The sequence below is a fragment of the Rissa tridactyla genome, chromosome 5 (genome assembly GCF_028500815.1).
Source record: "Rissa tridactyla isolate bRisTri1 chromosome 5, bRisTri1.patW.cur.20221130, whole genome shotgun sequence".
Taxonomy (NCBI): Eukaryota; Metazoa; Chordata; class Aves; order Charadriiformes; family Laridae; genus Rissa; species Rissa tridactyla.
The window spans coordinates 37,604,368-37,628,471 of NC_071470.1; the positions used below are offsets into that span (position 1 = coordinate 37,604,368).

Sequence of the window (24,104 nt, forward strand, 5' to 3'; positions counted from 1 at the left end):
CTTGAAGGGTTAGAACACAGACTTTTTCTTTTGTTCTTTTCTCCCCCAAACCGTGGAGTTGTTTCAGAGATGATAAGCAGTTGGGAATGGAAGAGAAAGGTGGTCTATATAACTGTGTATGAGATGTTATGTAGTCCTATGAAAAATTATTCTTATCTTGAAATGTTAGAGAAACTCCTAATTTTATTTTTTTTTTTTTTTTATATTCCAACTCTAGCTACCTTCACTCTTTCCTCCCCTGGACACATGCTGACATTAATAAGACATTTGCAGCTGACTTAATGCAAAGAGAGAGATACATTTGTTTTATGCTTTTATTTTAATGTTTCAATGTTTTTGTCCTGTTAGCAGTTTATAAATGCGTATGGTTTGGGAGAGCTTGCAGTAATAGGAAGTAAAAAGGAAAGTGCTTCTGGGAAATTGGTTATTTGTATAAGGCTGATGAGAAAACAAGTGCTTTATGTGAGGGCTCTGACTCTGTTAAAGGACATTTGGCTCAAGGACAACATACTTGTTGGCACGCACATTTAGGTGTGTCTTTTATTACATTATTTTGTACTGTGCACGGAAAACCAGCATGTGTCACGTGCTTTTTATTATGCATCTTTGCTATATATTTCAGCACATATTGGGAATATACGGACTTGTGCTATCAGTCAGAGCCATCATGCTCTAGTTGATAGGGAAGGAGAATGATTCTGCCCACTCTGGTGGGATCCCATCCAAGTACTGCATCCAGCCCTGGGATCCCCAGCACAGCAAAGACCTGGACCTGTTGGAGCAGGTCCAGAGGAGGGCCACAGAAATGATCAGAGGGATGGAGTGAGAACAGGCTGAGAGAGTTGGGGTGGTTCATCCTGAAGGAGAGAAGGCTCCGGGGACACCTTATAGTGGCCTTTCAGTACTTAAAGGGGGCTTATAAGAAAGATGGGGATGGACTTTTTAGCAGGGCCTGTTGCAATAGGACAAGGGGTAATAGTTTTAAACTAAAAGAGGCTGCTACATTCAGGCTAGATATAAGGAAGGATTTTTTTACCATGAAGGTGATGAAACACTGGCACAGGTTGCCCAGAGAGGTGGTAGATGCCCCATCCCTGGAAACATTCAAGGTCAGGTTGGATGGGGCTCTGAACAACCTTGATCTAGTTGAGGATGTCCCTGCTCATGGCAGGGGGAATTGGACTAGATGACCTTTAAAGGTCCCTTCCAACCCAAACCATTCTGTGTTTCTATGCATTTGCTCAGGTTCTAGACATGGAGAAACTACGTAAAACAGAGTCAGTGTGTATTTGAAGACTCAGCAGGTGTAAACTTATGCAGTTGTAAAAAGGACGCGAGAACAAAGAATATCTGTAATTGCTACACTAGCTATGAACATATTTGAGGGAGCACAATCATAGAAGTACACCCAGCATAAGAGCAAATGACAAAATAAAGATGTTCAGGAAAATGTGGAAAGGAAAAAAAAAAAAAGAAAAACAAAGCAAGCTGAAAGCTTACCATTCAGTATCTGATTTTCCAAAAGTAGAGGGCCAATACAGGCCATCCCATGAAGAATGCTCAAGGTGTAAGTTACTGATACTTTCTCAACTTACCTAACAGTAAAAAGCTGTCAGAGCAGTTCAAATCTGTGATTTATTTGACTCTCTAAATTTTTTAAAAATCATACTAATGATTTAAAAAAAAGACATGCAAACAATCATAAAAGATGAACATTATTTAAAAATAAATGTGGGTGTCATCCCTTGACCCATTTAGAATATTAAGAAGTATGCTGCATTAAAGTATTGAATATATATTTTAATTATTTATTGAGTGGTCCAAAATATCATAAGTGCCTTTTGGGTAGTGTGCAATAACAACCCTTTCCCAAAAGTGGGTCGAGGCTCATGTAGCCTGCATTTACAACATGGCTCCCCTCTTTGAAAAATAATCCCAGCCATACAAGGAGGAGCTAACACAACAAAGGGTCCAAATCCTGTATGTCTTGAGTATCTCCTTTGACCTTGATATGCTTAAACTTGGAGTAATGCCGTGGGATTCTACTCTAGTATTTATTAATGACAAATTATCTTGAATACTTTCAGTCTTCAGTGCTGCAAAAGCATGATGATGTACACTGGCACTTTGGTCTGCCTCCAGATGAAACTCCCTCTTTCACATTAAAAGAACAACAGGGAGCCTCTGATGATAGGAGGGAGGCTACCAGGTTACTGCCCACAGTGCAAGATTGTGTAAGAACAAAGGAGTAGCACGATCTGAATTTGACATAATGAAGCACCTAATGCTAATAACAGTGGTGAAAAGGGAAGGAGTGAGCAAGGGTTGTTATCACAAGATCTTCCATTTGTTCAGTTAAGACCTTAATTGCTATACCTTTTATTAGTTGCAGGTAATTATAAAGATGTAAATTACAAGGTGGTTTGATGAGTTAAACTGTGTGGACATGAGATCTGAGCTGAAACTGTAAAAGTAAGATATTGAGCAAATAAGCTTTATTGCTATTGTACTATGCATCTCACCTCTCCCTCCCAGAGTTTTTGGTAATATTATTTCCAAACAGTATGTTTCAGGAAGAATGTTTTCTTAGTAAGCAAAGATTTAGGTATTCCAATACATTCTAATATGCTGAAGACTTTTATTTTATAACAAACTTTCTTTTTCTTTATAAGATGACAGTGGATATCTCCTGAAAAATTGCCTAATCTCTCTCTCTTTTATCTCCAGATTCTCTCTGAAAACTGTATCATTATAAATTATAATGAAACTCAAAAAGTGACCAGAATAGTAATTGAAAGAAGATCTGGCATCTTCAAGATGAGACTTAGATGCTTAGATAAATGTGGTAGAACAGAACTAAACTGCCCTTCAAGAAAGTTCAGAGTAGTCCTGCTAAGTGGATGTTATGCAATACAGATGTTAAATATGGTTCATCTGTAAAGACAAAAAGGAAGCGATTTAATGAGTCAATCCAAACTACTGAAGTAAATGACCATAATGATGTTCACTTGGAAAATTATGTCATGATAGGACAGAGCTAGCACCTTATTTTTAATTTCCTGTCCGGAATCAAAGTGTAAGCTGAAGTAAAACTGAACACCTTTATTCTGAAGCAGGGCAATAGTAATAGAGTGCTTAGGCAGCACAGGAGAGGAGGTGCTGTTTCTGGCTCTTATGCAGACCTCCTGCGTGTTGGCTCATACGCACCTTCTGAGACTCTTCTGTCTTTAAATGTCATCCTAGAGCCATTTTAGTGTCAGTAAAATGGAAAAAAGAAATACGGTCTTTCCAGCACTAAAGAAAAGTGGATTACAGACCAGTAGACAACAGATTCATGCAATAAATGGATTCCAAGTTCTTTACTTCTCATGCCAAACAGCAGGACTGGTGACTGCTCCCCTTCCCCTCACCTCCTGCAGTCTACTCAGTGAACAAGAAAGCTCCAGCAAATACTACAAAGTTAGGTTCCTGCTTTTTTTTTTTTTTTTGTCTGCAAAAGTCGCAAAATTATGTGTTTCTGTATGCATATATGCCCAGGTTCAGCCACAGCAGGACAGGCAATTCCAACAGTTACAACAGCACTTCCAATTTTGTGCCCACTCCTTGAAGAAGTGAGTTTGAAATCTCTCAGACTGGCCTCCAACCCACGTCTTCCTCACAGGCTTTTAAATAAGAGGTTGTCTTGGCTTTGCCCCTTCACTGTTCTTACCAAGGAAAATGGCTGATTGGTGTCTGCTTCTTGTCCTATCCACCCTGTGCTGGAACATATCCATCGGCTCAGGTTCTTCAGCTAATCCAAAGGTACATTTCTGAATTGCATGTAACCTTGGGCTGCAAGTAGCCGTTGATGCAATCAAGATGATCATGCTTTGTGCGGTGTAGAAGAAATTCAGGTGATTTAGTAAGTTCTCTGGGGGAGGATGTGTGTACTTATAGCTTCTTAGGAACCAAAGTAGTTAGGCTATAGGAATATCCCCCTTTAGGAACTGGGTCTTACAATCAAGTAAACACCTAAGGCACCCAAATTCTTTATCACCTCTTCTATTGCCAAATTCTTCATGGTACTATAGGAGCAAACACCCTTTCCCAGACAAAAACCTGTACTAATATGAATGGGGGACACAATTTTTGCACTGAAAATTTAAATAGGGGGAAGAAAAAGTTTTCATCTGTAGACTCTTCTATATTTATAAAACTCAACAAAAATATTTAATAGTTGAATAACCTTAATATTGACAAGTCATTGCAGCTTTTCTAGGAAAAATCATGTTAAAAGGACACCAATATTCAGTTGTTGATGCATACACCACAATCAGCTGTTCCATGAATAGTGGTAAAAGTTTAATTTTTTTCTGTGAATTTCTGTCCTATATTTTCTATACACGCTCCTCAGAATCTTGAAGTATCCCCAGCTTTTATTGTGTCCAGGTTTTTCACTCCCTCATTGCAAGAAATGGCACATGCCCTGTAAAGCTTTGCATATGTCAGTTATCCTGCTAATACACATATGCTGTCAGACCAGCTGGCTGTTGGCAAACAGCAGAGGTAAATGTCAAGTTCTTGCCTGTCTCCCTACTATGAGGACAGCACAAACCTATTTTTCTGTAAACAGCACAGTATAATTTTAGTCCACTGATTCAGTTTTGTTTAGATAATTTACAATATTGCAGAAAGTAAACAGCAATAAAGGGATCAGTCACATAAACAGAAAGAAGGAAGCACACTGCACTTAATTTCTCGTGAGAAATTTAAATTTTGTGGGTTTAATTAAGTTTTCCCAACTTAATCCAGGTGATGTTACACAAGAGCTGATGAACAATCTTTGGAGCTTTTTTGTTTTCCCTCTGTCTTTAAAAATGTATTTATTTAATACTGATGAGAAACAAAGGGCTAAATTATCAGACGGGAGAAAGATGTGTTACTTCATTCAACTAAAAAGAGATCAATTTTTACCAGATTTATATCTGGCACTTGTGAGTTCTGGTCACCTCCAGGTTTGAAAGGAAAAGAAATCCTCCTACATGATTTTGTCAGAACTGTCTTGTTAGGGATCAATTTGATCTCCTCCTCCACCATTCACATTTTGGAGTTTTTTGCCAAACCAGGGCCATGACCGAAGTCAAAGGATTATGGAATAGTGGGGGAATTGCACTCTGACTTTTTTGTGGGGGGATCATACACAGCTATAGGAAGAGCAAAGACATGTTACTGCAGGATCAATTGTGGTTCATAAACCTGTGATAGGAAATATATTGAAAATATTTGTGAGGAATGTTCTTGTTCCCATGGGCTGGATGGGTTGTACAAGACATTCAGAATAAATGTGGCTGTTGAGCAGCTAGTAACAGTACATGAAAAGAGCATTAGCAGGGGAACAAAAGCGATAGTGTTTTATCTTTACTGCTGATTAAAGTCTTTAAGTACTGTATCTACAAAATTATGCACATTTTAAACAAAAACCAGCACGATGTCACAAGCAAGAAAAACAAGTCACAGGGTGCAAGGCAAAGCTTTCCTCCAAGGCATTGATGTTTAATCAGTCTGCTGTTACTGTCCCTCTCTCACAGTGACTGCAGTGTCATCTGAGTTGTGGACTTACTGCATTGTGCCAACGCTTGCCATAATACAGCTGTTTAACACTTTCCTGTGCTCAGCTGAGCCACGATAAATACTAAGTCTGGAGTAGATAGAAGGTTTTTTAATGGATTACTACCTTCCAACGAAAGGGAGTTTCATCCTGAAATAACTCACCATACCCAACATCCCCTCCAAATATGAAAAAAACAAAACCAGAAGACCAGACATAAAGAAATTGCAACCAGAATGTTTCCATAATCAATGGCATACTGTTAAAGAAAGTCACTCTGCGGAAAGGATTTAGTGTAACAAAAATCAGTCATAGTTTTAAACGGGGTAGTACATAACTGATAAGGAGACCTGGAGAAATTCTGGAGAGAGGTTTACTCAGTATTAAACCATGATGAAACATCTGTATATTCCATCCGTCACTGATTATGTGAAAGAACATTTGATTCGGCAAATTATACAGAGGCTTAACCCTCCAGCTTTTACAGAGAAAAAAAAAAAAAGAACAGGTTATACAACCTTGAAAATATCCAATTTTTCTTTTTGTGTACGCAGAAACAAAACGATGTGCAGTTTTTTGTACACTAGGCTGTTTGTGAACAGCTAGGGATTAAAAATATCAGTTGTTTTCTCCTAGAATGAACAGTTTTCAAATATGCCAAGAAAATATGTTTAATTTTTAAAAAAGTATTTAATTAAAAATAAAACCGCAGATTCAGATCCCTACATATAAAGGGCTTCAGATCTACATAGCCAAACTTGAACCTGTTCTTACAGTTGTAGTCCCAGCTTCTATCCCAAACTATCTATTTTGCCTTCCTAATGTTCATGCAGAACCATCCATAACACTGACCCTCAGTGAAGCCTTTTCCATCCTTATCTGTTTCATATTGCTCTCTTCATGTTTATTAACTCTTTTCTAATTAAGTCCTTTTTGAAAAGCATCTTTCTTTCCTAGATTTCCACCAAAGCAATTAGATTATGGCACCTGGTGACAGAACTCCCTCTAGAACAGGCAACTACAAAGTACCACCTAATTTTGTAAGTTTTCAGTCTCATTCGCAAAATAGCAATGATCCTGAATTGTAAGATATCCCACAGCCAGACCTTTGGACCATTGCCAAAAGTTAGTCCTAGTCCAAGTATTGCTTTCCTTGGTCCAGTCTGTAATGTAGTGTTCAGATCCAAGAGGAAAGTACTGAGTCTTACAAGTTACAGCATGACGTTTCTTCGTGCGTGTGGCCTTGCCCTAATAAAGAAGTAAGCCAGTGCAGGTAAATTTGATTATCTTTCATTCTAGGATGGCTTAAGTCAAATTAACTTGCATTTGCTGTGGATGCACAGAGGGACAGTAAACCACAATTCCGTCATACATGGTTACACGTTAAGAAGTTGGTAACTTCACCATGAAGCTTTACTAGATGGCTAAGGAATGGAAAGCTAATCAGCACAACATCTACTAAATGTGTCTGTATAACATGCTTCCCTAAAGAGTATCTTCATGATTGAAAGTCTGATTAGTCTTTTCTCAATATCTGACATGAAGCTGGGTTGCTTGAAATTGCTTTTTGATCTGAATAAAGGCTGTGATACAATACCAATGTTGCAGCAAAGGCATTTTGGGGGAATGTCAGAAAAGCATCACCTCAAAGGAATTGCCAAGTATTTTTTTCACTTCTACGGTGTACAAAGTTCAAGTTAAAAGTTACTTTGAGAACTTGAACCAGGTTGTAACATTTCCAAAATGCACAGCTAAGGAAGAAGTGTCATTCACTCAAGCCATCATCTAAATGTTTCTAATTACATCCCTGAGTAATTACACTACCGTATACCTTTTAAGTAGTGGTTTTAAAATTACAACACTTGGCTCAAAATGGATTCCTCATTTTTAGGCAATTTCTCCTATCAGCTTGAACCAACAGTGCTTAATCAGATCATAAGTTTTCACGTAGAATTGCTGATTATAGTCCCAAACCTGCAAAGTGCTGCAGGATCAGAGGAGGAACAGGTCGGGGGGGAGGAGGGGGAGGAGAAGAAAAAGAACAGAATCACTTCATTCTATTATAATTCAGCTAGGAATAATTACTACGGTTATTTTATATGATATCCTAAGGATATACTCAAACTCTATGTCCTTTGTGTGATATCAGGAAAGGACACTGCAGATGATCCTAATTGAAAATAGGCCAGAAATTTGAGATCATTACTCCCCACCAGCATTTCTCCACTAAATGGGACATTCCCATACAGCTAGGAAGTCCTGAGTCTGCAGAACATGTCATATACTTCAGTTGGGAGCACAGGAGACAAATCCAATGCTATACTTGTTTCTTAAGTAATCCGTTTGACTATGATGGCATGAAGAAGCTATCCATCATTCCATAAGCCTACAACAACCTTGCAGCGTCCAGTTCCCACGTACAGCTCAGGAGCAGGTACAGAACACCAACAACTTGGGGTAGACATGACCCGTGAGAGCAAGGGAATACTGTCTTGCCAAATGCCAATAAAAAAAAATAATATATGTACTCTACCCACTTTTTATCTGACTGCACTAGATACCTAGATAGATACTGTGTTGCTCTTTGGTTGGATGTTTTGTTTTCTGTTCAATAGGTTTCCCAACAGCAGCCATGTGCAGTCAACTCAATACTCCTCACTCCTCAAGTAATTGCACACTTGTGCCTGAGGGCGTTGGGCTTTGAAAGCCATTTAAAGTGTACCAAAGGGTGAATTTTCCTGTCCAAAGCTTCTCCAGCATTTTTCAGACCTTGAAGCTGATACCTTAACTAAATTTTCTGATGTTGTCTTGCTAAAGCTTTAAACTAATGGGAATAGATAAGTCCTTTAAGGAATACATACTCTCTTGCCAACATTATTGGCAAAATTTATGCTCTTGTTAATAGTTTCGTACTTATACATTAAATGACCCTTAAGTGCTTCCACTTGGCTACATAAATATGATTATTTTATTCATGTGAATATTTATGTTCAGTATATTAGCTGTGAAGTACCTGATCTAAGTTTAAATCTGGAAAGGACAGGAAAGGTAGGCAATTTCCATCCCTTAGTGGCATTTGGTTTGGACTATAAATAAAAAGGTTATACTAAGGTCCGGACTTTTTTGTGGCAGGTGTTGCACAAACACTGAATGGGGACATCATTGGCCATCAATCTTAACTTTACAGATTACGACTGAACACATGAAACAAGGCCTGAAGGTTGAATTTGCACATAAATGAACATAGCAAAGAAGTATTACAATGTTTTCTGTTCCATTTATGTTTCTTAGTATGGGAAAATTTTCCTATCAAATCTATTTGATGAAAACAAAAAGAAGCTGAATCATGCCCATCAAAATATGTGCATATTATTTAAAAAAAGGAAAAAGCTAGAAAAAATAATTTTAAAATAAAAATAATGTTTAAAAAAATCAATTCCTTTATAATATAAAAAAGTGGAGCTTAAGAAACAATTTGAATTACTTTGCTTAGAGACCAAAAAAATACTTTTTTCAGTTCAAAATAATTTCGTCTTTCTTTTCATTTTTGCCAGAATGACTATAAATGAAAGTAAAATGAATTATCAAAAGAAAATATTGATTTTTTTTTTTCCATTTCAGTCAGCGGACAATAACAAAAATGAAAATTCACACATCTAGTATTTTTATTGTTGCTCATGCACAAGTGGAGGTTGGAAGTAAACAAGTAGCAAAAAAGGAAGATGTGAGTAAGTTATATGAGAGATATAAACTGTAAATCAGGATTTGAAGAAAGATAAGGTAATGGATGTTTGGATTTCAGTATGGAGCTTTTCCTGTGTTGGAAGAGTAGTACAAGGTAAAGTGTGGATATACAGGATGAATTGACAGATGGACAGTAAAATCTGAGATTACTGGGAAAGGTCAGCATCCTAACAAGTTAACAGGTCAAACAGACTGGGGCTTAGTAATGAAGGGGTTTGACTTTAAAGACAGGAAGCTATCATTTGATATAGACATGCAAATGGAGCTTGCATCTGAGTTATTCTAATATTTGTCAAACTCCCTTACATAAGAAATGAAAATACAAAATGTCATGGATTTAAACGTGCCCCATTTGTTTTCCTCACTTACTCTAGTTTTGCTGTCAAAAAAACCTAGTGGCATTAGGCTACCCAGGTTGGTATATAAGGCATACAGTTTCAACTGGCTTTTCAGAGTAGTTCTGATTTGCCAGAGGGGAGAAAATTTAAAAAAAAAAATCATATTTTCATGGTTTCTATGGTACTGGAAGCGTACAGTGTAATCTGTCTGTTATTTCCCATTGCTACCAAGGTCACACCTATCTGGCAAAAAGCCTAGATTAGAGGCTATTTTACCTCATGTATTTTAGCTGCTCAGAGTTAAACATTGTTTTGCTATTGTGTGGTCAAAGATTATAGTGTTTAAAAAACATGTTCACCACCAGATGATTTGTCTTTATTACAGTAAATTTATATATTGATCTTTACTACAGTAGCATCTAACATTATGTCTAGCGTCCATACTCTATCATGCAGAGCTCTGCACAGGTATGAGAGAAGAATGCAGTCTAGTTAATATAGCATATAGGGATCAATAGGTTTATATGATTATAGGTATATAATGTAGAATGATATATACAGTATAGAAGTATATATGTATGAAGAAGGAGGTTTCTTTCTGTGACCCCATTGACTGTAACACTTAAAAAATGCTTTCTTTGGGTTTTTTTTATTCCCCTTTGATGAGGGGGTTTTTTCCCTGAAATTAATTTTTTGGCAAATTTCTCAGAAATTTTCTACCTATTCTAGGTCTCAAATTTTTTTCTTTTTTTTTTTTTTTTAATATTCTCATACTACTTTGCATTTGGAAGGATATCAAAATACTAGAGCAGCCACACTACTTTCATTGGCCCTTTCAATGAAGAAAAATATAGTCAGGCATAATAAATAGACATAGAAGAAAAATTAAGTACTATTTCTCAGAAGAACATATAAAAAGTGAGCCTATATATATATATATAGGCTCAAGTCATATATAAATGACTTGATGCATATTTTTATTTTAAGATTTGCAGGGAGATGGATCCCAGCCCATTAAAACTAAAATTTCCAGAACGACAGGCACTCTGATGTATCATCTGTCAAGGTAAAGGTACTAAGAACCACTAGCTGACTGATATGATGGATTTTCACTTTCTTACTTGCTTTTAGAAGGAAGAAAGTGTGGAGCTGAACAGCTGGTAACATTTGCTATAAGATTATGGTGCCGAGATTCTGATTTAAATTTGACTTCTTGGCCATAAACACATGAACAACACATGAAATGTTCCTATTCCTGAACATATTTTCACTTGAGGAAAATTACTTCAACTGCTTCCTGTATAAAAGTGTATATTAAAGAGCAAAGAGGTCTCCAACTGAAAAAAAAACCCATATATTTCCTTTAAAAGAAAGTCATGTAAGAGGCACAAAGCTTTCTTTAGGGTGGCTGCTACCACCTTCTGTAAGACTGTTGAAACACATGTAAATGAGAAGAAAGGTTAAAAAAAAAAATAAATAAAAATTTGGCCATATAATAAGACTTTTCCCTAAATTGTCTTCTTTAGGCTTAGAGCTACAAAAGCCTTTACTTGTATACATGACAGAGTAACCAAGTCAAAACATCTCTGACTACTTTGTCGTGTGATGTAGCTTGGAAATATTTTAGAAATGATGTGACACTAGCCCATGTGCTGTCACAAATACTGTTAGCACCTCTCATATGTGCAAATAAAGAAAGTATTTGCAGCCTTTGACCAATCAGTATGTCAGCTCTACTAGCTATTTTGGTAAATTTTAGAGGAAGATATTTGCCCGCTAAAACTAGACTGTGGCCACCAAACCTTTTTGATTAAAAACAAACAAATAAATAGGTAAATCAAGTCATTGTGTTTTCCAAGCTTTGTCATCAGAAGTTGTCTATGAAAGCCATGCAGCTGAACCAGTATGTAGAACTGTAGAATAAATACAAGGAAGAATACTTTTGTGTTTTTCTGAGAGGAGTCTTTGCAAACATAATGTGAATATAGTCCATTAGAAATCTCTAAAAACCTAAATAAAATCCAGATCAAAACTGTACTGCGCTGTAGATCTGGCATAAGTGATCAGGCAGCATCCCTACACTAATTATCAATGAGAGCTTTGAGTTATAAGAAATAATTGCAATGAAGGGCTGATTTCACAGAGCATTCTGAATCATTTGATGAAGTGGACTGATTTAAGCTACAGAAATTTGAATAAAACCAGGAAAATTCATACAAATAGAAGGAGAAAATATGTCAGATATTTCAGATATGAAACTGCATCTTGCAAAGCAGAGTCTAGAAGAGTGTTTGGATTTATAAAGGTCTGGAAAGCCTTCTTTACAGTCAAAGACTAGACAAGATTGATTTATTTAGTTTATCTGAGAAAAGATTATGATTAAGTCACCTTCTAATCTGTAAGTAAGAACATGGAGAGAAGACTTCTGATAATGGAACGCTCTTTAATCTAGCTGACAGAAGCAAGGCAAGAGCCAATGGACAAAATCATTTAAATCATTTTGGAAATAAAACACACATTTTTAAACCATGGGAGCTCTGTGTAACAAATTACTAAAGCACGTTATTGATTCCCCATCATTTTAAGTCTTTATGTTGGGATGTTTTTCTAGGAGAAAGGTCCTAATGCTGCCAAAAGTTATAGCCTTGATGCAAGAAGTGCTCAGTGAAAGTATGTATTATGAACTGTACCAAAGGTCAGACTGGGTGAACATAATGATGTCTTCTGAGTTTATAATCTTTAAATCTTCAGTATTAGGCCATGGTTTATGCACTTCTGTAGCTTCTGTGATAAGTTGTGTTGTCCTTTGGGGAAAATTAAAGTAGATAATTCTATTGTTTTCCTTTTCATTTCATGGCATTTTGTAATCTAGCTGGCTTCTTTGTGGCTGCTGAAAAGAACTGCTATCAGTTAGCACTTCACAAACATGTGGCATATGTTCCTGGGCTTCGTTTTGTACACTACAGCTCACTGACTCTAAGAATTAATATCTTATGTCCTTCATCCTCCCACGCACCTCACTTTTTTTCTTTTTTTTTTTTTGTTGTCCCTGATATTTTTAACAAACCCTGAAAACTTCCTTCAAAACAACTGCACCTAAATATTCTTATAAGCTTCATATCTGTGTTAGGTTGGGTCGTCTCTGCATCTATTGCCTGCAGCCAAAGTTGTGGATGTGATTTTAAAAGTCTTGAGTGGGTGAAATCTGTATGGGAATATTAGAGGATGTTGCTAAGAAGAAATTTATCAACAGTCAGATCAGTTTATTGAGCAGCAGGCAAGAATTTAACAGGGTTTGCTAATATCGGTAGTTTCTAATTGTTTTGTTCAGTAAAGAAATTTAAAATAAGCTGTTTCCATACAGCAAAGCAAATGTAGATATTCAGCGGTAAGGGGGTGTGTGGAGGGTGTCTTAAATTAAGTTGTGCTCATCGAACATTGAAAGACTTTACTGAGCAAAGGTTTGGTAGCAGAAATATTCAGAGAGAGTACATCAGTACTAGTAAATAGAATTGGTGAGAAGTGATTTTTAACAAACAAAGCAGGAACAGCAGTAATTTTAGCAAACAGTTCTGCTGATGGGGACTGACTGACTCCAACACAGTAAAGACTTTTTTGTTAGAAGTACTTTTACTCACATTAGGATCCTGACTACCTGAAATCATCCCAAAAGTACTGATTCACTTTCAAAGAGCAGGAAGCATTAAACAGATTGACCAATCCAAGGCAAATAACCATACTAAAATTTATTGAAAGCCTCTTCACCAAATAACATAACTTGTAGTTAAATTCTGTGGCTTTTGGTCTCCATGTACCTAGACTTCAGCCTATGATTTAAACTCAATAGCATGATTCTGTAAAATACATCTTTGGAAGACCATAAAACTTTTGGGGCAAGGACTACATAAAGACAGAAGCAACAACAAAATTCTTGTTCTGTAAAGAGAACGGAGACTAGTACACTAACAGTATGATTCATCCTCCTTAACTTTAGCCATCCAAAAGGTAGGTGTTGAATATAAGTTAGTCATCCCTTTTTTGTCACTTGTGGAGGAAGATGTATCCTGCCTGCTTTAGACAGCTACTTTGGGAATTGCTCTTTAGAAAGACTTCCCTCCCTCTCCATTGCTGGTGGAGGACACTCAGGGGAGCAGCCACTGGAAAGCTACATCTTCCAACATAATCCTAGACAAGAAGTCTCTTCTTAAGGCCCACTCTGTGCTGAAAGCAAGGATATGGCGTTCAATCTGTTCAAGGTATACATACAAGGGTATGTTGTTTTCAGTGCATGCTCAAGTTTCAATTAAAATAAATAAATAGAAGAGAAAGCAAGGGAGAGCCAGAGGCAAAGTAAAATTGTTAACTACAAACCTCAAGAATCATACTTGCCTCTTCAGCCTATAGCAAAAATAAGAAAACAATTCTAATCTCAATGAATGGAGACATGGAGAAAAATTGTGTCCAAATGAGGTGATTCAACCAATATACTGTCCTAGCGGTGCTGAGGGTTCAGAAAAAAATAACAACCATCAGAAAAAGTATAATAAAGCAATGAAAGAGAAATCTGGATTGGGATTTCACTTTTTAGCAGCTCTCTGCTTCAGAATGATTTACTGCAGGGTTTGTATTGATTTGAAATTATTAGACAGTTATTGTAATTTATGTTGATAAAGCAATAAGGGAGTACTGAAAATATTTATTAAATATAAGAAACTCTCTAGCACTTGGGCATTAATCAAAGTTGATCATCTACAATATATGTGCTAATAAACCATTAGCAAATATTTAACCTGCAAACACAATACAACAATCTGATAGATTACCTCCTTCAGGAACAGATAGACTTCATGGGAATTTAGAATTATTTAGCTTGTGACACAGCAGAAGATTTAAGAGTGGGAAGCAATTTTACCATGTGATTTTCTTTTCTAGTGTCTGAGTTCCTTAAGAAAAGAGTGCTAGAGCTAATTTTGTTTCTTGTTGATTTAAACATTAACAACCCTGGGATTTGCTAATTTATATTTATAAGGGTGAGTCAAATACTCTATTGTATAATGTAATCAGGTGGCCTTCTTTGTTTTAATGTGGAAAGCATTAAAATACTTGGGTATGAGAATAACTGCATGAGAAAAGTCCAAAGGAACTAAGGCTTCTCAGCATTTTGTTGCAAGTGTCAGAGAAAGAAGTATTAGGGGTCAGTTTAGCACTTGCCTAAGTGTCCTGATTAATCAGAGATTAAATAATCATTTGTTCAGCAAATGGTGAAAAAGACTGGGATGCTTCTCTGACCAGCTGAGCTAGCCTCTGGTTAGGCAGATCTCCAGGTTAGGGGACAAGTTTTCATGCTCACCCTGTCCTTGAGAGGGTGGAGGGGTGCTGGAAGGGGCACTGCCTGGAAAGGAGTTAATCCATTAACACCTCCTGGTTGATTCATTTTCTGCTTCAACTCTTTTTAATTCTCATTCTGGTGATTGTTTTCTTTCACAACGGGCATTTGTAGAAAGGTTATCAGCTTCTTGGAAGGACAACCCAAAGAAAGCAGGCACAAACCTAGCCCACATTTCCGAATGAAATGAGCTACAGACAGCTGCAGACAAATCCTGGCTTCATTCATAAGAATGGGAGTTTTCCCATCAGTGAAGACCAGAATTTGGCCCTAAGCAAAATGTTTCAGCTCTGAGTGACATGCATATTACAAGCGTTAAAAAATGGCTGCTTTTAAATTAGGAATAGGGAAAGAAGGAAATAGGCTATTACAAACTATAGTCGGTAAGGGTGGGCCATATAATGAGAAGCCAACAGTAGCAGCAAACTGCTGTTACCAGGGGAGCATATTACAGGATGTGAAACATTAAGTTTTATAGATATGTAGACTCACTACACAGAAGTTAGAGTTATAATTACCAGAGGAAATGGTAACATTATGGCAGATACTGGAGACATGTATAATGCATTTACGAGAAAGAAATTAGTATGAATTGCAAAGACTTCCCTTAAAGTATCTTAACTAACGGTCTTTCAAAACTTCCACTAATACCTTCTTTAGCTAGGCTGCAAAAGTTCACCATGAATTAAGAATCTCTTTTGCAAAGTTTCAGTCTGTGAACCATTAATATTCCTTTAATTTAGCTTGTGTCCTATTTCCGAATTAGAATTGACTGCCTATGTAAATGGAGCTGTTGCAGGTAGTTATTTCATTATATGGAATGATTGCTTTTGTTATTCCCCACCACCCCCCCAGTTAAAACTGCCAGACTATGCTGCTTACTCACAGGAATTTTTACTTCATGAGGATTTTTATTTCCCAACCACAATATTGATACAAAATATATTCGATTCTTAGTAGGTATTCATGGCATAGACTGTAACAGTCCATCTGTTACTAACACCCTGCTACGCACAATGTTTAAACTGTGTGGCTTAGCAGTAAGAATGGTTAGAATTTATTTTTGTTTTAACCATACCTGGCATTTGCTTAGCACAGTGGGCATGGGAGGAAGGAGAAGGCAGCTTTGCTGATGTGTAAGTGCTGCTGAAGTGCATGTTTTGATATTATCAACATGAGGTGCCATAGCAGTACATGCAGTAATAATATAACCAAGCATACCTATAGATTAGTGGGGCTGTTGGCAGAGATCTGGTCTTAAAACGCTTAAAATACAGAGATGTTCTGCTATAGTTTCTCTTAGGACTCAGCTCATAGATGTAATTGATGATAGAGGTGTAACCTGTCTCTCTTATTACATACTGTGTCTAGTAACAGCTGCACCAATGGTTCCCAAGCCTTTTCCCACAGGATGTTTGTGCCATGATTCCTCTTACTAGCTCACTTTGGCGTTCACAGATTTACTTCTGATGTTCAATGTAAAGATGCCAAGGGGTAGATGTCAATACCTTATAAGGGATAAAAACTTCTTTTATTTTATGCTATTTAGTAAATAAATTTATAAACCACTGCAAAGCTGCGAAAGATTATTTTTCCCAGAAAAACAGCATATCTAGAGCTTCCATTTATGTCTCTAGATATGCTAGCGGGTGGTGAGAAAAGACGTTGTAGGGACATCCGGTGATTTTCTTCATGGCAGCATTTAAAAAAGGAAACAAAAAAGTTAATCCAATACATGCCTCAGTGTGGTAAATTTAGACACAAATGCTGCTTTCCCCCAATGTTTTTATGAGTTCCAGGTGGAAGTTCTATGGCCTTAATGATTCAGCAATATCTGGAGATATTGCAAGCCCATCAAAGGCGCAGGAATTATCCCAATCCTTCCTCCCTCTTGCCAGTAGAATATGCAGCTAGCGATTCCCAAAGCCTCCCTCCAGCATTTCTCTGTTGGATTCACATAACTTGTCAAAGAAATGATTTTTCTCTTTGATTACTGCAGTAAAATAAAGAGCACTGAAAAAGCAACATCTCAAAAACTTACATCGTAGTTACATGAAAAATCCAGCTCCCTGCACAAAAGCATAATAGCTACGGAGTCACAGTTGTTACTTCTTGCTACAGCACTTCGTTATTACAATGCCATTTCGAGACCCTTACAGCAGGAAAGTAAGAAAGGGCAAGTCAGCAATCAACTTCATAGCCCAATAGATTAAGATACATCAACTCCAGCTTTAGTGCATTTGGACTCTGGAGAAGTTCTCTTTGTTGGATGAACAGCAGAGGCTGGAGGAGAACAACATTTTTCTATCCGGTTGGCTTTTTCTACCTCTTTCCATTTGGCAGTAGCACTTAATAGTTAAAGCGGGAAACGGAGTTCTGGCTCTAGAGGTCTCCGATTTAGTTATTGTCTTAAGTAATCATAGACAAATACGTGTCTATGTATAAATATACAGCATTATGTGTGTTTAGGTCCTTAAGTTTTACTACAGAATTAGGCAACTAAATACCTTTCAGAAGCTTACAAATCCCTTTCAAGTTCTCGTGCTGCCTTTCTTTGCTTCTTTTTAACTTCTAAGACAACAAGAAACATCTGTGTTAGTGGCTTTACTTTCAGCACTGCCAATTATGTGCTCTTCTAATTAGAGTCAAGGAGAGGTGTGGGCTTTTACTTCCCCTGTAAAAACATTATCAAATGAAAAAGGGCATTTGATTCCCGCTTTCTCACTTGATTCAGCACATCACAGGTGCAGGGTGGTGAAGATGTGAACACGCTTTTTGAAGACCTGAGAATGAGGAAAGCAGGGGAAGCTGATCTTGTGCTTTAGAAGTGGTGCAACAGCCATTTGATTACTCTGGTTTTAAAGCAGGACTAAGGTAAAGGTGGAACAAGCACGTGCAGACCCAGAGAGCAAGCTGACCTCCCAAACATTGCAGGCTCGGGTATGCGAGACCATAATTGCAAACAAAAGCCCTTAAAGGACTCAATATAACCTCATCCCACATTTGCATCATTATAAATAATAACGCACCAACTTTGTAATTAGCATGGTATTTTCAATACGGAAGGACATTTGAGGTCAAGATCTCAGCACCCCCTCTTCAACACTTCCAGCTACCATTGCAACTACTAGACTTGGCTAGCTCCACACCACACCGAATTGGCAACTTTTTCTCTTTGTACTGAAGAACAAATTCAAGAAACAACCATGTGTATCATGGATAAAAAGGTGGGGAGGGCATTTAAATCAGCTGGGAAATGCCGAGCTTGGAAATGCTTGTTTGTAGCAAAGGGAAACTAACGGATCTTGCTGAGTAGAACAGCACTCACCTCTGCTTTCTCACCCACCAAATCGGACTGCAGTTACATATTTATCTGGGGAAGGATAATGAAGGAACAGTGAGTAGAAAAAGAGCTTGTTACAAGTCAAACATTAGCCCTTGTTGTAGCCCAGACATCTCCCTGCAAGCAATATAGTCAGCAGAGCATAAAACTGTTTTACTGCTCAAGGTGCATTCAAATACTGTAGCAATAGCAGAAATATACACAGCTTTTAACAAGACAGTTAAATAACTTAGTTTTGTTGTATGGCTGTGCGATTAATTTACCCACAGCCACAGTTTGCCAGATATTCAATACGAAAGCAGATTCCTCCATAGAATTGTTTGTCCTATCAAAACCCAATGGATTGAATTGGTTTTGGGAGGCAATCCTCATTTACCTAGATGAGTGGTTTATATACCAGATGCCTAGTTCTGAGATCGATGATTAACTTGAGGAAATGCAGCATGCTTATTTTGAAATAGTGAAGTTACCAATGGAAAAAGATCTGACTTGTGTTATACCCTGCAAAACACCACAAATCTAAGTCATCAGTAGTACAGGCAGTTAGAGATTTGGCATAGAGTTGTCAGTACAAGAAAGTATGTGATAAAACACCATTCAGGATATGACAGAACTACAGTATTATTGATTCTTTATGGCTTTGGGATGTTTTCAAATTAATTGTTCAGAAAATAAGAATAAAACTGCTGTTTCCCATTAGAAATACAGAACAAAGTTATTTAATGAGCCACAATAAAACATAAACGAGTTCAGTTGGCATTATGCAGATAAACGCAAAGAACTTTTTCAAGATAATAGTTTAAAAAAAGGGACATACTTCAGAAGTTATAATAACATTACCTCACAGTCCAGCTGTTTACATTGTATTTTCAGCTTCTTTGAAATGATGCCAAAATAAAGTAAATTTGAATATTATCTGCAGAGAAGTTCTCTATGGAATAATCACCAGAATGCTTTTCATTATAAGACAATTATATCATCAGCTTCTAATGATCAGAATGCAGAACACCTGATTATTTTCATAATGCAATTACTTCATAACATTTTAGAAAACTCGTCTGCATGTAAAAAAGTTCTCTCCAAATAATTCATGTGTCTGATTAATCGTATGATAGGAAGTCCTCTCTCTTGCCCCCTTCTAAATGTTCATCTGTTTTCTCTGTGCTTCTGAGCTGACTTGGTCATTACAATAATAAACACTCAGGAGGAAGGAGGAAGATGGGTTGTTTCTCAAAATATACAGACTGATCCTAATGGGCAGATTTTCCAAGTGAGGCAAATGCAATTGTTCACAGATATTTGCCCTTGCCATTTTTCATGTGTGCAAACCCCAAGGTATGCATATAAATCAGGTATTTGTGCATGGGTTTTATTAGCTTAGAAATGCAAATAGCTGATGTGATGCTCCAATGTATACACACCCAAGTACTTGATGTGTCTAGTGGGTATTTTTATATACAGACATTTCTAAATAGCTGACTTTAACCCTCTGGTCCTCACTGTCAATACGAATCTCTAAGGCTTTTGCTAACAACTGCTGTCTTTCATGTATATTTTAAAAGAACTGTAATCCTAGTGGAACTAACCACTTAAGAAAATATAAAAGGATGCAGTATTTGATTGTTCAGCAAGATCATACATAGATGCTGGAATAAAAATAATTAGCACTTCTAGGGGCTTTCAGCTGAAGATCTGAAACCTTATTTGTAAAAAATTACTTAGTTTTACATTTAGTCCGTTCCTTTCGCAAAACTCACTGGCTTAAATAGAGAAGATACATGTGGGCCATTATCCTGTTTCACTACTGAGGCTTTTTTTTTTTAAAGGTGCTTTGCGAAAGTTCACAAACCTTAAATGAGAGGACCAAGAATAAGACTACATCTCCAGACTCCTAATCCCTCTCCCAGATAGATAACCACGTTACCTCTAAGGATCAATAACATTCTCAGAAGGTAAGAATTTACGAAAGAAAAGATTTCAGGCAAGTCTACTGAAACCTAGGCATAATAAGCATGATATTTACTTGAAAGGGAATACGAATTAAATGCACATACGAGAAACAGACTTATGAGATTTTAAAAAGAAAATTATTGTAACAATTATAATGGTAATAACAATGCTATTAGAGATAAGACTCCTGTTGTAAATGCCCATGTCATTTTGTGTGAATAATTTATTCATTTTAATTTCCTTAGACTGAAAGTATGCAGATTATCAGCTTTACTCTCAAAAGAGTTTCTTCACAATTTGGAAGGGGGAGAAATTTGTAAAATTGCAGCTACTTAAACTTAAAATCTAATTACAGTTAGAGAATCCCTTCTGCCTAAGATTTTATTTCATATTGGTCCAAGTCACGTATTCCACACCTGGATTTCTCTACAGCTATTAGCACCTCTGCATTTTAAATTTGCTAGTGATGAACAGCACATCTAGGCTAGCTTTTTAAATAGAACCTTACACTGACTGCATTTTTACCATTTTCTATTTAAGAAAGAAAGCAAACCAGTGATAAATATTCCTACCTGTGCTTCATCCTGAGAAGCAGGGAGCTCACTTAGGAAAAATGATTTATTTTAAAGCAGCTTCCACCTCCTCCCTGAACATTTCTGGAAAAAAAACCTGTCAATATCTAGTACAGATTTTTCCCGCATCCCATAAAATCCCCTTCAATATGTGACACATGGTTTTGCCCAGTGGGGGAGATCACATCAGGAACATATAAACAAATAAATAGCATGTTTTATCTGCTGCTCAGATTCCAGTCCAATGCATAAAACTAGTTGAACTGTATCTTTACGCAATTCAGTTATGGATTGGAAGAACTTCTGTAAAAGATTTTACTTAAAGCCAAAGCAATTGAGAAAAAAAAATGGCAAAAGAGAAGAAAAAAACTGAAAGGCAAATAGAGTTTAGAGGGAGCTTTTGTCTATGCTGTAGGAGGATATGTACATCCTTGCTGGCTGGCTTTTAATGAGTTATTAGGATGCAGGAAAGCATTTTAGGGAGCTTTAGCTAAAACTGGGGATGCTCAGGACTTGTCTGTGGAAGCTACTATCCTTTTGTCCTCAGCGTGTCCGCTGCTGGGTTTCAGGCATACATCAGGAACGTTACATATGGAAAACATGCCCTGTTGAATCAGGAGGACACAAATATCTTCCTAAACCTGGAGCCAAGCTGCCTCTGACCAAGCAGCAGGCAAGATGCTGCATTTTCCCTCCATGTACTGGCAAGCAGATTTGGTAAAAATAGAAATAAATTCTTCAGGATTCTCCTTCTTGGGATTCTCCTTCTCAACTGCTCTTATTCCTAGCAGCTCTGGGAGGTTGTTAGTTGAACGCCTTCCCATTTTCTTCAGCACTTTAAATCAAGCCATTTTCAGTTAGTCATTTTTTTACACTGTTTTTTAAACACGTTGTCACCAAAAGATTGGCTGAATTTGTAACAGAAAACCTACATTTGTGGCAAATAAAGCATTTAGGCAATCGTTTTGGAAATGTCTAAATAAAAAATACCTATTTATGAATAGTTTGAAGGACACAAACTTTTCATAACATTTAAGGGAATGAAAAAGTCTTTTGGACCTTCCCAAAATAGGGTGGGAAACATTTTGATGTAATGTAGTAACTTCACATCCTACACGAGAGGCCAACATACAGTAATAAAAAGGTATCTGTATCCTTCATTAGGTGCTGTGTGTGCATGTTGTTTAATGAAGCATGTTACTGTTAGTGTACAAGGGAAACGGTACCCTGCGCAAATCTCTCTTTTCACTCAACTGGACTTTTGCCACTGGTTTCAAAGACAGCATGTTATCTCATAATTAGAGAAAGCCCAGAAAAAAAACAGAAAAATAGGCCATCATGTTCAAAACAACTATGATTTGATGCTTCTGGCCAGTTATTTTCATACCCTGTGATTAATTTAAATTAATTTAATTTAGCTTGTTTTAATAATTGCATAACTTTTATCCGGATGCCCATGCCAGATGGCTCAACAAGCCTGAAAACAGGAAGATGCTGTAATTGTGGCGGCGTAACAACATTTATTTACTACAAGTCTGAATGTCTCTGATGCTCATCAGATCTCTGCAATATTGTGCTTTGTAGTATATCACTTCAGTGCATTTCACTTTTACCCACAAAATCTTTTTCCTCTCCAAAACTATTTGAGTAAATTTGGGGTTTTTTTAATGCACTTTTCCCTTTTGTGCTTCTCGCGGGAACTCCACCAGGTCTCCCAGTTCTGAGTTCTGCCTCCATGCTACTGCAAATCATCAGCGTTACTTCAGGGTCAAACTGGTGTCAGGCTCAATTCCTGGACTAATCATTGCCTGTATGACTTCTCTCGTAACACTTGGACAATTAGTATATCTTCAGGTTGTTAATTCCCTGATTCAGAATTGTGGAAATATTCTACCTATAAGTAGTTACAAAAAAGTCTTTAATTTTTAAATCTGGAAAAGCAGGAACTTTCTGCTTCCAATCAAGCATCATTTCCTCTGGCTTGTTTCTGCTTATTTAATTTACATTTGCACACAGCAGGAAACAAAAGTAATTTTTAACCTCAGATTTAACATTAGTGATTTCCAATGTTCCTCCTCTCAAACCTGCGAGTGTGAGTCTCATTTGCCCATGCGCACCCCAAAAGTTGTGCAAAAAACTCTTGCATGATTTTTCAGACACTGAGATGTAAGAAAGATGGAAATATTACTGAATTAACTTGATCAAAGGGAAACATCTGAATTTTGGACTGATTTTGGTGCATTCGGGTTAGTTTCTCTTCATTACTTCTTCTTTGCAATTACTACACTGCAGATCATTTGCCCTGGCAGTTTGCTAACCCACCTGGATGCTCTCAGGGGGATGAGCATCTGCCAAGTGCACCCTTCTCCCAGACTTACACGTTTGTGCAAATTGCCAGTGGCTCTGGCCTTGAAGGCGGTCGTATATCCATCCTTTGGAGGCAATGCAGACATACATGCTATTCTTGCCCTCCAAGAGGTCACACGCAAAACTCTTGACAGCTTCAGCTGGAACAGGACCAGGAGCCCAGTACTCTGAACAAAAAATGCTGACTCTACCAAGCCACATACAAAATTTATGTATTTTCCAGAAAGATCAAATGCTGCTGCAGGTTTGCTATACTAATGGAGAAGAAAGAAATAGTTATAAATACACATCTTTGAGTATGTTGATGCAAAACACTTGTTTAAATAAAATAAATTCACCAATATGCACTTATTTAGGACATTTGATGCTGTCATGCCCATCTGTGTTGTGGTACCCGAGATCCAAGTACTTTTGTCAAACACGCATCAACAGGTACTGTAGAAACATCTCTTTTTGTCACTTCTTCTTGTGACAATGTGACAATTTCTTACTGAGCTAGCAGATAATTTTAATGAAGCTTTTTAGGTAATGGGGATGGGTTTTATTGCTGAAGTGAAGCAGATACTTTCCTTAGGAGAACTGAAATCAATTGATTTGAGGAGAGAATTCATTAGCATGGACCAAAACGTATTTTCACTGAAATCAGATCAGTGGGAAATTTGCTATGCACTATCAGGAGCCCACATTCTAATTACAATTAATCAGTTATCTGGTGTATTTGGCTGCTCTTTTTCTGTTCACAAATAATTTGCAAATCACACTAGTTTTCTTGCATACTTATTTCTTGTTTGTAATTGTTCAATGACTGATTCAAGCA

General features: G+C 37.1%; 1 long non-coding RNA gene across 2 annotated transcripts in view; it reads left to right on the forward strand.

Annotated features, from left to right (window-relative positions):
• LOC128910219 (uncharacterized) overlaps positions 1–24,104 on the forward strand; it is a 39,117-nt gene that overhangs the window by 11,128 nt on the left and 3,885 nt on the right. For both annotated transcript variants that reach the window (XR_008466648.1, XR_008466647.1), the window contains exons 3-4: positions 20,225–20,350; positions 23,644–23,719. This is a non-coding gene — a long non-coding RNA (uncharacterized LOC128910219). The remainder of the gene's footprint in view (positions 1–20,224; positions 20,351–23,643; positions 23,720–24,104) is intronic.